General features: G+C 44.6%; 1 long non-coding RNA gene across 1 annotated transcript; it reads right to left on the bottom strand.

Moving 5' to 3' along the window:
- Positions 1-247: 247 nt before the first annotated feature.
- On the bottom strand, positions 248-11,840 carry LOC138813122 (uncharacterized). The gene is made up of 3 exons (XR_011367731.1): positions 11,644-11,840; positions 5,176-5,244; positions 248-1,024 (listed from the first exon to the last, which is right to left on the bottom strand). It is a non-coding gene; the product is annotated as an uncharacterized lncRNA (long non-coding RNA).
- Between the last annotated feature and the right edge of the window lie 2,386 nt (positions 11,841-14,226).

Here is a 14,226-nt window from a genome sequence, read left to right as displayed (position 1 = left end):
GAGATAATGGGCAGTTTGTACGTTTTGTGTTAGTGCCACAGCAGCTGCCCCTGAAGAGGCAGCTAACAAAATAAAAGCCAAAACATCAGCTACAAGTAGCCCAACAAATCGATGAGGACACATTAGTTTTTTCAATTGTCTTAACACCTGAATGCCAGAATCTTTATACCAAGTTTTAGAAATATTTACAGGAAGAATAACAACAGATTGTTGTCTAACAGTAAGTATAGATTCAGTTATGCCGCTATACAAGCAATTAGTAAAAGAACAATTAGAACAGGTGACATTAAAATAATTAGCTCCTATAGAGATATTGAATGGTCTATACATAATGACATGGGGTGGTGATACCCAACTCATATTTTTTAAAAGGGATGAATTGGGCCAGGTTATGTTGTTGAGTGCAGCCACCAGCATCCAAACATGATGTTGAGGATGCCCATTCATCCACCACAGTCCACAATTGTACTTATTAGTAAGATTAGCTCCAAACCAGTCCATTAATTGAAATTTAGTTCCAGAAATATTGGTAACAAATGGCTTCACATGCCTGTACCTTATTGGCTGAGGCTTTCCTGTAGATACTACTATTTGTGAAGAATTAATGCAACGGGGTATCATATAGGATGGAGTAAAATTTGCATGAACTGGGTACCCAGTTGGTAAAGATGTCATCTGTATATTGTACATTTGATTTTTGTCTGGGATCCAAATTTTATGAGTCATTGATAGCATTATAATACAGCCTGGAATGGAGCCTTTAGAGCTGGTGGTAAAGTAGAAAGGAGTTCCAATGTCTGAAGCTGAGGTATCTCCCATCTTGGTGTGCTGGATGAAGGGATCAGGTGCTGTACTGTATGCTGATCTATTGACTTGAATGAGTACTTCAACTCTCTCCCAAGTTGTAGGGTGCACAATCGGGGGATCTGGCACATAAGCCCAATGTGTCAAGGTTTGTGTCATCAGAATGAGCCTCCACAATCCTAATGCAATGCTCAGGCAATCAGCGGGATTCATTTTCTTCCTGCGAAAAAACACAAACATGTACTCAACCCCATGTTAAAACTGGATCAAGCCCGTGCCAATCACCTGTTAAAGGATCCTTCCACTTAACTTGGCCAAAAGCTCTTTGCTCTCTTTTGTTCCCAAAGTCACTGTACTGTGGAAAGTCCATTACAATCTAAACTTAAAAATTTAGTACAAATAAAGCATGAGAAGAATATTAACAGGAGAGAAGGGGGATAATTCCCCCCTTTTAATTTAAAAATTTGGTGTTTTAACAGCCCGTTGGCTTGTTTAACAATTTCTTGTTCTTGAGGAATATAGGGAATATCTGTAGAGTGAAAAATCTGGTAAGATTTACAAAAAGTTTGAAAAGCTTGTCCGACATATCCCGGAGGATTATCAGTTTTAATATGTTTAGGAAGTCCCATAAAGGCAAAGCAGTGTAGGGAATGAGCAATACCATGTTTGTTAGTCTCCTGGCAAGAGGAGTAGCCATAATAAAATTAGAGTAGTTATATGGTAACATGGACAAAACGAAGCCATACAAATGATGGAATCAGGCAAGAGTTTAGTCTACTTTTTCCATGGTGGAGGAGGTCAGGGTAACTATGTCGATTTCCTCCCCGTGACTGTAAGGCTGTAGCAGCCACAGCAACAGCAGGGTCTTTCAGTGTCTCCAAGGGACTGTCACACCTTGTGCTATATTTCTACACAGACTGGTTAAGGATACAAGTAATACCTAGGCTTGCCAGGCTGTGGCCCCACTAGTTTTTAAGACTATTTAGACAATAGCCCAGGACAAATTACCAAGATGACAAGCTTTTAAACTAGATAGTTCTTTTAATAAAGCTGATTTTCTAGGCAGATGTAGAGGGCTCAGGCCTGCACTACTATTTTCCATGCGTTTTTCTTCTGTCTATTTTGCCACATTTTTTTTATGACTCTGGTCCATTATTCTAAAAAGGGGATGATGGGTGAAGATTCATCTTCTGTAACTTCCTCAAGCTGACTCAGGGGTGTTGATCCTACCTAGCCAGGAACCTATAACCTTAGTCTATTTTAGAAAGAGATTACCAGGGTTAGATGTCATTAAGAACAATATTTTAACTTTTGACAAATGCACAGACTTTTTCTCCAGCTACAACAGTGTAGCTTGTTTAGCACTCTGGTTTGTAAAAGCATCTTTAGGAATGTGACCCCTAGTGACCCTAACAATGCCTAAGTCACCCGTGCAGATGTTAATAGACAGATGTTAATAGAAACACACTCTCAAGTTTACAAACGATTTTCTTGAACAGATAAATTTCTTGTAGCTGGTGTTAGCTCAAAAGTTACTGTCAATTAGGGCTTTTGGCACATACAGGCGCTGGGATTTAAACCATCTCCCACATTTTATAACTTTACTTTTTAGTACTATCACAGATTACTAATGTTTCTGTCCCTACAAGGTAGATAGTCATGGACATTAGGCATGCTTACAAACTATCTTCCCATGACATTCTGGCTCTGACCAATTTTTGAAGGGCCACACACAAATGACTCTAGGATCTGACATTTTTGCCATTCGAGCAGTGGCTTACTGCCTCTGGATGCTCCTCCATAGCTCTTGTCCCACGAATATCTTCTCTACACTGGGATAAATGCCTCATCTGCATTTCCCTTAGCTGGTCGCTGGACTTGAACTCGGGGCCTGAGTGCTGTCCATCAGCTTTACAGCTCAAGGCTTGCACTCTGTCACTTTGAATCCCAAAGCAATTATTTTGGTAATCCTAATTTTTTCACTTTGAGGCAAATGTTAAGAACAATTTTACTTTTAAACTTTATATCCAGAAATACATTCCTAATTTTTAAGCCTCCTATTAATCTCTTTTATTATTTTATATTTTAGTTTTTAGTTACATTTTTTAAAAATCCTTTAAAATCTTGAGGCCAAGTGTCACTCATTGTCTCCTGGATGCTTTTTTTAAAACAGATACACATTAAAACTTTTAAACACACATGACAATTTTTCCTTAATGCAAGAATTACAATCACCATCACTGTGCCAAGAAGGTAAACTTCACACCTTTATGACTTTTAAAAACCTATCTTAATTGTAGAACATCATTGAAAGCAAGTCACATTATACAAATACATTTTAACCCCCTTTTTAAGTCCAAGGGGCAGTTTTAGCAATACTAATCAGATCATCACATCATTAATTTTTTTTTTACCAACATGTTTCTAGTATTTACCTGTAGAGAAAAAGGACAGAACAAAGTGGGCCACTTGGCCCCTCCTGTGGAATGGGCACACACCTAATCTCACTCTTTAGGGTAAGATGAACTGCGTTTGTGCCAACTTGTCCTCTTTCACCATGCGTGGACTCCTCCCATGGCCTGTCCCACCATGTATGACCAGCTGAACTGAACTTTTGCCGGTTTACCCCTTACTCCTAAAGCTAGGTCTTTTGTTCGCTTTTACATTTTTTCCTTTTCTTATCTCTTGGTTTTTTGAATGAAAATACATACTTTTAGACAGACAGGACAGTAATGTCTTTGAGAGTGTTAAACAAACTTTTATATTTAAACTTTTAATATTTAGCCCCAAATTTTAGCCAAGAGAACTAAATTCCAAACAGCCAATGCATTTTGTTAAGCCAGATAACTTGATTACAGTGAAACCACCCTTATGCATTTTAAAATACCAGATTTTTTAATTTTTTAAGTTAAAGAATCCTTAAAAGGCCATTTAAAACAATGTAAAAATTCTTTAAAATTTTTGGTAATGTCCAAACCTCATAACCTTTTGAATTTGAAACTTAAACTGACCCAATTGTTACAGCATGCTGATAATTCTTATCTTAAACATGTTCACAAACACACACAAAACACACAGATCTTAAAGCGCACAAAAATCAATCAGTTTTATGTACATTTAAAACTGGTACCAATTCTAAAACGGAACTAGACAAGACAACAACAAAAGGCTGAGTTGGGCGCTAATGGGCCCCCAGTTCATCCCTACCTCAGAAAACATAGAACAGAAAACACACCAAAGTAAACAAGACAAACAAGTGGCCACAAAGACCAAATCAGGTCTCAGTGAATGGGGCGACATCTCACCACCACTCACAAGTGGGACTGAAATCCACATACCAGGGGATTCAAACCCCCTCTACTCACCACCGGAGGATTTTTCTTTTAGATTCCTGCAAACATTGACCCAGGGGCCTTCCAAGTTAGAGGAAAATTCCCAGTCATGTTGGGCAAAGGGAAAGAAGTCCCTAGCGGCCGTCCCCTCAGACTGACAGGTTCTCCCCCATATTCCGACCCCCTGGGTCAAGGCTGGAGGCTAAAGTCTTGCTGGTGTCATTTGTAGGTGATCAGTGGCATTTACATCCGGCTGTGAATTCTCCCTGCCGGCCCTTTTATGTTATTGTTAGATCCTCCAGGTTTTTCACCCCCACCACCCCACTACTTCTGGATCCAGAGAGGGTGGAGGAGGTGGCTGTGAAGGGTAGAAAAAGGGGTCAGTTTAAAGTATAAGTAAAAAAGAAGGAGCTAGAGAGAAACAGATATTGAGGGAGTGTTAGCTAGTCTCCTCTAGGCTCTCAAATCAGGATGAATCTGAGAGAAGAAACATTCCAAGAATTCCAGAATACATACACACAAACATTGAGACCAAACACATTTACAGCGTGCACATTGTAGACTGTTAGACAGAAAGTGTTGGACTACAGATGGGCCCAAATGTCCGCACTAGTGGATAGTTTACCATGATGGGGATCTGGGGGATGGCTCCCAATGGCCCAGTTGGCTGTCTTATAGTGCGTCCGCCAATACCTCTTGCCAACCCCAATACAGAACCTGCAGGCTACACAGATACCAGACAATTACAAAGCAGCAATGTTTTAACTTACAGGGCATTTGCATCATAGTGTCCCTGAATGTTTTTTGGGTTTTTTTGCTAAGTTTTTAAACTAATGGTTCCTTCCTCCAGGAACCAGGGGTATACTTCCTCAACAAAGTAAAAGAAACATTCTAACTGACTCTGTCTAACTTTCACTGCTTGAGCATGAAGCACACCCTTGAGAGCCTGCACATATAACATGTGGCTATTACCTTGCCCCATAATTTCTTACTCCCGACTACACTCTCTCACGCTCTCTATTTCTGGATGTCCTCTTACCTTAGCTGGGTCCTCTGCCATGATCCCAGGTTTTCAACTCCCTGTTCAGGAGCCACTTGCCGGAGCCTGCTGGCAACAAAGGGAAATCCTGAATTAGGGGGCGAGGATGCAGAAAAATAAAGACATAAGACAAAGATGGGGTCGGGAGGTCTGCAGTTCAAGACTGCGCACAATTTATTTTTAACTTACCTTAATATATACTATCAGAAGTCAAGAGGTAACATAAGGTTACAATAGTCCAGAAAAACAAGGAAAATTTCAGTAAAAATAGATTGCAGTAAAAACAAAACAAGGTCAACTGGTAGAAAGTAAAACAAACTCTGCAGACATAGCAAAGAAATCCCGGGCACCTGGTGTTTTTTAAGTAAACCAGTTCCTTGTACTTGCCTTCAAGTGAGCACCAGGGTCAAGATGAACTTTAAACTTTACTGTTCACTCCCAACACCTCTCTACTACTATTTCTCTTCCTTTCTCTACTTTTCTCTTCTTCGTCTTCATCCTCCTTCTTCTTCAACCCCCTCTTTCTCCTCATTCCCACCCCAGCCACCATGATAACCAGCCCTGTCTGCACCATGTGATCCTTAGGCTCACCCCAACCCCAGAGATCAGCAGACACAGTCAGACTTGGACCCAGGCCTCTGAGACCAGAGCTAGAAGTGTTCCTTTGCCCTCATTCCTACACGGAGACCAGAGATGTGGGCTTGGAGCTGGGGAGAAGATACTGTTGAAACTGAATTCCCCATGAGGTGCTCAGAGACTCAGAGTCTGTACCACTTCCTGAGAGATGGAAGGAGGCACAGGTCTTTGAAGAATAAGTTATCTCAGAAGTGCCGCGTTCAGGCAGAAAAGCCTGGGCCTGTGTTATATAATTTGAGAAATAAAGGACACGCAAGCCTGGTTCCTGATGGACATACCTGTCATAATAGCTGCTCGAGAGGCTGGTTCAAAGCCAGCCCAGACAGAAAAGTCTTTGAGAATCTGTCTCTCAAATTACCAGCAACAATTCAGACTGGAGGTATGGCTCAGATGATAGATCGCCAGCTGTGAGCAAGAAAGCCAAGCAAGATTCTTTGTATGCTTCTTTTCATCTCTAGAGTGAATACAAGGCCCTGAGTTTGAGAGAGGGAGGGAAGAAGAGGAGAGCGAGAAAAAGGGAGGCCTTGGTTTCAAACAAAAAATGCAATTTGAATTTCTGTTTAATTCAGTTTTTCCCTTTCCACAGCCACCCCTTCATCCTCTCCCTTCCCCTGCCCACCTCTGCTGCCCACTCTCTTGTTGGTGAAGAGAGGGAGATCTATCCTCCTGTCTTTGTTTCTTTGTTCCAAAGCCTGGTAGTGATGTGGAGACTCCACATACCCAGGGAGCCCTCCCCCATCTCTTACCTACCCTTTAGCCCTCAGACCTCCCTTAATCAAAGTAGCTGCAGGAGACACACCCAACTCACATCTCCCCAAAGCCAGCCCAGTGAGCCTGCCACCCCACACCCACCCCAACTCACACCTGAACTCAGACTACCTTTGGGGTCCACGGGCATCAGAAAATTAGCTGTAATTACTCTGTACTTAGCACCTTCATCTTCCCGGCGCTCAGCTGGGGCACCATGTCTGCGATTTCACTCTTAATCAAGAGGCCTTCCAGTCTGACTTCAGAGACTTACTTGCTCCACCATGCAGTAAATCAGAGGCCTGGCAGAGAACTGAGACTGTATTTCACAAAAAGTGAAGGGAAGAGCCTGGCACAGGGAAGGTAGAAAGGGTGGCAGAGTTGAAGGCAAGACTCAAAGCTAGGTTGAATCCTGGGCTGCTGGGGAGGTCAAGGTAAAGAAGATCATAGATCACAGCCAGCAAAGCAAAAAAGCTCCATCTCAACCAGCAAGCAGGGCATGGCGGCTCACACCTGTCATCCCAGCTCTGCAGACAGCATCCGTAGGACTACAGTCGAGGCTGACTAGGACAAGAATGTGAGGCTCTACCTAAAAAGTAACTAAAGCAAAATGAGCTGAGGGCTTTGGTTTGCATCTGTCCTTCCAAAAGTGCATGTGTTGCAGGCTGACTCCCATGGGCCTGTGTCCGTGGCCCTTCAAGGTGGGGACGTTGAGAAGTGACAAGTGTCCCATGGTGTCATGAGGGTAGGCTACCGATGGTGGCATTTGTGGCTTTATCACAACAGGAAGAAACTGGCACCATGGCACGAGCCTGTATCCCTAGCTACTTCAGAAGAGGAGTTCAGAGGGTTGTGGTACGAGGTCAGCCCAGACATGTTAGTTTGTGAGACCCCATTTCAACCAGTAGCTTGGAGTGGTGGCATGCCCCTGGCATGTGGACACAGTGGAAGCACAATGGCTAGGAGCAGTGGCACGCTTGTGCCATCCCCAGAGATATGAGTCAGCACAAATAGTAGGACCACAGACCACTCCAGTGCAGGCATGAGCAAGGCCCCACCTCGAAAATAACCAACCAGCAAGGGGCAGTAATTAAACAACACAGTATATCTAATATGTCTACTAGTTTTCCTTCCTCTTCTTTCAGAGTATTTTTGATGGTGCTGAAGTTTGAACCGAGGCTTTTTGCTTGCTTCTTGCTGACTGACCAGTGCTCTATCATTTGAGCCATGCCTCCAGCCCAGATGTTTCTTGATTACATTGGAGATGGAGCTTCATGTGCCTGGTCTGGCTTTGAGACGTAATCTTCCAGATCTCAGCCTCCTGAGTACCTAGAATTATAGTTATGAGCTTCTTGCCCCTGGCTCTTTCTAGATTTTTGAGTAAAGCTCTGTTCTCTTGACCCTAAGGTCACATTCTTCCCCATCTTTTATTCTTCTGTCTCTTCCATCTTTTCCCAAAGCATCAGGAGAAAAGTAGAAGAAAAAGAACAAAGCTTTGGGGCTGTGAATATGGCTTAATGATAGAGTGCTTTCCTAGTATGCATGAAGTCCTGGGTTCGATTCTTCAGTACCACATAAACAGAAAAAGCCAAAAGTGGTGCTGTGGCTCAAGTGGTATAAAGCTAGCCTTAAGCAAAAGAAGCTCAGGGATAGTGTCCAGACCATGAGTTCAAGCCCCAAGACTGGCAAAAAGAAAAGAAAAGAAATTTCCTGCCCAGGCTGGATTCACACTGTGATCTTCAGATCTCAGCCTTCTGAGTCACTTGGTTTACAGGTGTAAGCCATCAGCACTCAGCAAAAACACTTTAAATATAAACTAACAGACAAGTCGAGTTGTAGATTTACAGCAATGATATTACTAAGCAGCCACAGGTCCCTTGCAAGAACACCAGATGGGCAGGAACAACAGAGCCCAGCACGGCTCTCTCCACATGGCCTGTGTGGGAGCAGTTCCACTGGGACAAGAGGATGCCCTCCACTCTCACTTGCCAGGGGAACCTGAGCCTGAGGCCCTGGAGGTAGCCAGGGACTCCGCATCGAGAGAGAAGGTAAAGGGCAGGTCTGTGCTAATCAAGTGTCCCAACACATCGTGTAAGACCATGTCAAACATTTGTCCAGATATTTTCTCTTGTTTTACCATCAAGTGACCACCAACCCATGCCTCATCTCATGGGGAGCTGCTCAGGAGCAACTGGACAGGTGTTGTCCCTTGTTCTTGTCCACTGCCACTCTGTGATCCCCAAATGACCCCCGTGGCAAGGTACAAGGTGTGTCTGATGAGTTCTTGTGTTCTGGTTCATAACCACAACTCTGTCATCGCCAAGATTTCCCACTACAGAAAGGACCAGCAGCCCTGGGCCTGGGTCATGAGGCTGCAAGGTCCTCCACACTAAAACTCCCCAAGCAATCACATATCTGCTTTCTTGTAAATTCCCTCTTGTCCACTCCTGAGAGCCTCAACGACAAGCACGCATCCCATGCTTCTATTTCCAAAGGGGAGCTGGGAGTGGAAGTCAGTCCACAGTGAGCAACAAGCACCTGGCATAAACCAGCCCTCAGCCGGTGAATATGCCAACAGCCCAGTTGGCTTCTCTACCCAGGCCCAGGTGCGCCACGGTTACTCTGGCCCCCATGCCTCTTGTCCTCAGGCAGTGGTGCTCAGATCATCCATAAAGGCAGTGTCTACCTGAACCTCCAAGATCTGAGCTAGTCAGCTGGGAGTCCAGGACAAACTTGCTCTCAAAAGATTCAGTTGGAAGTAATCACATGAGCCAAGTAGTGAAAGAACAAGGCCTGGGATGAGGAAGGTAAGGAAAAGAAAAGGAGGAAGAAAGGGAGGAGAAGTAGGAAGAAAGAGGAAGGGTAGTTGAAGAAAGAAAGGGAAGAAGAGAAGAAGGAGGAGAAAGCAGAAGGAAGAAAAGAGATGTGAAGAGGAGAGAGAAGAGGAGAAGGAGGAGGAGGAGGTGGAGGAAAAGAATGAGGAGGAGTGGGAGTAGGAGGAGGAGGAGGAGGAGGAGGAGGAGGAGGAGGAGGAGGAGGAGGAGGAGGAGGAGGAGGAGGAGGAATGTTAACAAGCACACTATAAGATAGAGGACAAATGGAGATCTGAGCCAATCTTCCCATGTCTTGAGGTTTCAGCCAGTGACCAGAATTTTTGTGAATGTCCCCCAAGCCTCTAAGTGTGAGGAGAGCCACAATTATGCCACGTCCCCTCATCCAGCCATGTAGCCCTGGGTGCTCTCTTTCTCAGAAACCTTGTGACACACTACACACATTGGCAGAGCTGTAGAGCACACAGTAGAGCACACCATCTCCACCCTATCCCCAACCGTCACAGCCTAGAGATCACAGCAAGTCCAATGTGACGCTTCTGCTAGCTCCAGAGTGCCCCCCTCTCGGGCCTGCTCTGAGCCCTCTCCTCTTCTCCACCTCGCGCCTCCCCATACAGCCTCAGGTCCTTGAGCTTGCTTTCACAGACAGTGTCGGTCTGCTTTCCAATGCTGTGACAAGATCTAAGGAATTGAACTCGAAGGAAGAAAGGTTTCTTTGGGCTTGTCTCCATCTGTGGTTGGCTGGAGCTATAGCTTTGAGCTGAGGTAGGCAGCACATGTGGCAGCAGAAACACAAGGTGGAGAAAGGAGAGGGGAATGGGCTGGGAAAAGTTACTCCATTCAAGGGCACATCCCCCACCCTGTGGAGGCATTAATCCATTGATGAAGGTAGCAACCCTGGAATCCAATCCCCTCTCAAAGCCCCACCTCCTGATAGCTCACTCAGCTATGAGGTTATCAGTGGATGAGCCTGTTGCTAGTGCCAAAACCGCATGATCCAATCACCACTCAAGGTCCCGCCTCCTGACAGCCCATTCAGCTATGATATCATCATTGTATGCTCATTGGTGGAGCCAGATACTTTCTGATGAGTTCCAATCACCTCTCAAGGCCCCGCCCCCTGACAGCCCACTCAGCTATGAGGTCATCAGTGGATGAACCCATTGGTAGAGACAGAGCCCTCAGGATCCATTCACCTCTCACTATGGCCACCAGCTGGGGAGCAAGCCTTCAACTCAGGAGCTTTTGGGGATATTTCAAGTACAAACCATACCAGAGGGCATCATTGTTCAAGTACCCCAAAATCTTCCACCCCACCTGGGACCCTCCTACAGTGGGGCACCCTAAATGGAACACAGTATGCCACTGTGGATAGCTGAACACAGGATCCAGGACTCCCTTACTGGAATGTTACATTTGCATAAAAACAGTCTGAGGTCTTATTATGGTTGTTGACAATCATTGTGTTTGTCTAATTGAGCTTGTAAGAACCAAGAGGTTCCCCCAAATCCTGACCAGCTGCTCTGATGGCTTTTAAAGCAGGAGCTCTTCTTGATATTCAATATAAAGAGACCATATTTCCTCTCCAGGGAGACACTAATGACAGAGAAATGTGATTTCCTGCTGCAAACTTACCAATCCTACTCCACCTCCACCAAGCCATGTGTTAAACCCTTGGTCCCAACAGTGCTCTTTCCCCTTCACCACAATAACTACTTGCAGAAAACATCCTCCTCCATCCAGCTGTTTATTTTTTTGTAATATCGATTTGTGATACTGATTGATATTCAGCTTTGGGTAAGGAGAAAGCACAGAGAACCCCTAGGATAGAAGTGTGGCTCTGTCACGAGTCAGCTCTGTGTTTTCTGCCAGTCACTTGACCTTGACTTGGACCTTCCCTCTCAATGAGAGAGGTTCCTCATCTGTAGACTAGAGATAACAAAAGCACACATTGTGGCTGTGAAATTCAAGGGCAAAGTGCATGTAAACTATTTGGCATGAGGGTCACATATCTGGTGGGCGCCCAGCAATAGACTGACCATTTGGTCCAATTACTTGGTGGTAATTGAAAGGGGGAAAGGGGACATTATTTCAAAGTATTGAGATCCGTGGCCTGAACCTGGCCCCTGTCTATTTTGCTTCTCCTCTGACCCTCATTTCCCACTCTGCTAATGCAAGTTAACAGCAACAATATTCTGGAAGTATTGAGAGACTTCTATGACAACCAAATAAAATGTCCAACCATAAAACATACCTTCTTCTGTGTGTTACTTTTATGGCTCCCCACTCAGAGTTCATCTCCTCTGTGGCCTGTCCCTTCTAACATCATAGGTAATGGTGAAATCATTCTTCTCTCGGCTTCATTTCCAGGTCCCACCAGTCTGTAACTGAGGAAAAAGGAGTTGCCACATGATGAGAATTAATGTGACTCTATTTTCGGTTCTATATGATGAATATAAATGATTGGAAAATTAAAAAAACCATTAGGCTATTAAAAATAACTTCCAAAAACCATCTCACAATAAATTATTTTCAGTCTTAAAAAACCCATCTGCAAAGAATATAAATGGTAATGCCAACCATCTGAGAAGTCAGTAATCAGATATAATGGTCAATTTCTCTGATATTATTGTCTAATTAAGCAATTTGGCTTTCGTGGAGATTGTATGTAACTGAGTCAGTTTAGTCTAAAAGGGATGTAGAACCGATTTCTTTTGAGATAAAGACAAAAAAAGAATATTAAAACTTTAGTACAAGGAAGAATAGGTTACAATTTATGTTTTCTGCTCAATTGGCTGCTTTTCCAAAGCATAATTCAAGAGTTAAAAAGAAGCCTGACAGATGAACTGTGAGGGGAGCGGGACTCCATGTAGAGACTCCGACCCTGGGTAGGTACCACTGCTCTGCATGGAGGACAGGTCTTGAAGCCAGTCTCAAGCAGATACCAAAGGGGCCTGACATTCATTCAGAAGTATGGCTGTAACCAGGAGAGGAACTTGAGACAGACTTCAGTCAGCACCGTGAGTCTCAGAGTGATATAACAGAAATTATTTTAAATAACAGCACTTCCATTGTCACTTTTCTTTCTTGGATACTTCTCCTTTTGGCACCAATGGATTTGTTGCTGCTGCTGCTGCTGTGGAGACAAATACAGGAGAGAGAAGTTATTTAAAAGGTACAGAATTTCATCTTAGCTCATGGTTTTGATCCAAGGTTCACGGGTTCGACAACTCTGGTCCTGCACTGAGGCAGAGCATCATGGCAGCACATGAGAACCTGTGGAGGGGGAAAATGCTCACCTTATGGCCTGGGAGCAGAGAAAGACAAGGAGGAGGAGCAGGAGGAGGAAGGGGAGAGGGCATTGAAACAATGAGAGCAATGAAAGCTTTCTCCATCGGCTGGTGGCCCAGGGAGGAGGAGGGAAGAGAGGAAAGGAAACATGTGGTTTAATTCCATTTTGGGTCAGCCGTGCTGCTGGCCCCAGGCCAATGAGTTTTACGTCTGACCACACTGAGACAGGTAGAAAGAGGGAGATTAAGAGCTCCAATGGAGACACCACTTGGTGGCTCTCACTTGTGTCAGCCTACAGCAAAATGATTGGGTCCCCCACATGCATAGCCAGAAACTGTAACACTCCCTCTGGCTGGAAAGGACAGTGGGACCACTGGGCCAAGTACAGTTCCTTGCATCCAGGACCTTTAAGGCAGCCTGGAGTGTCCTGCCATGAGGTGTTGGAATGTCTGAGCTAGCTAGCTAGCTGTGTGAGCCTGCAGGAAGGTTACAGCCAGCACCGACAGGAGCTCACTGCTCACTTGCCATTCTGGAGCACCAGCTACATTGGCTCATCCTTGGCCCCATAAAACAAAGACACATGCACTCACCTATTTACACATGAGCAAACACAGGTACAGAATGATTCCATATCTGCCTAAGGCTGCAACAACTGGATTCGAACTGGCTGGATTCCACAATGAGTGCTTCCTGCTAAAGCCACACCTGCTGAAATTATACCACTGCTGAGGCCCTACCCATTGCTGAAGCCACACCCCAGCTGAAGCCACACCTCCTGCTGAAGCCACACCCCTAGCTGAAGCCACACTTCCTGCCAAAGCCATACCTACAGCTGAGGCCACACCCCCTGCTGAAGCCACACCCCCAGCTGAATCCATACCTCCTGCTGAGGCTATACCTACAGCTGAGGCCACAACTTCAGTTGAAGCTACACCTTCTGCTGAAGCCACACTTCTACTAATGCCATATTATCCACTGAAGCCACGCCTCTAACAAAGGCCATGCCTTTAGTTCATCTTCAAGCCACCCTAGAACTATGGAGCACAACAGTAATGTTTGTAGAGGAAAGTAGAGCAGTTTCTAAAAGTCTTCCACTTTTTATCCAAACTCACAGCGATCTGCGAAAATGAATTACATGATAATTGGGCAGTATGTGTTTTCTGACTGGTAATTGTTGTAATTAATTCAGCCTCGGTGAAATGCAAGGAGTTAAAAAAATGTCTGGAAATGGTTGGAAACCCATTGTATGAGGGAAACACTCATCTTAATTCAAAGTACTTAACCAAATATGACGTCTTCTAATAAATCTTCCTTATGCGTTTCCAGCTGCATATGCAGCTGTCAGCAGAGCAAGAGCACTGCAAAATTGCTCTACATCTCGCTCTAATTTCCTCTTGGTATGGGGAGCTCGTTTGGTGATAACCCTTCCCTCTGGGCTTGGAGGCAGTATTTCCCAAGAGGGCTCCATGCAAGGTCCAGGGCCACATGCTGCCTCATCAAAGATTCTAGAAACATCGGCTCTGACAGTAGTTTGGGGAGATCTGCC

Source organism: Dipodomys merriami, unplaced genomic scaffold (assembly GCF_024711535.1).
Source record: "Dipodomys merriami isolate MVZ:Mamm:240054 unplaced genomic scaffold, mDipMer1.0.p SCAF_589, whole genome shotgun sequence".
NCBI lineage: Eukaryota > Metazoa > Chordata > Mammalia > Rodentia > Heteromyidae > Dipodomys > Dipodomys merriami.
Note: the sequence above shows the minus strand (reverse complement) of the source record. Positions and strands in the feature narration are given on the sequence as shown.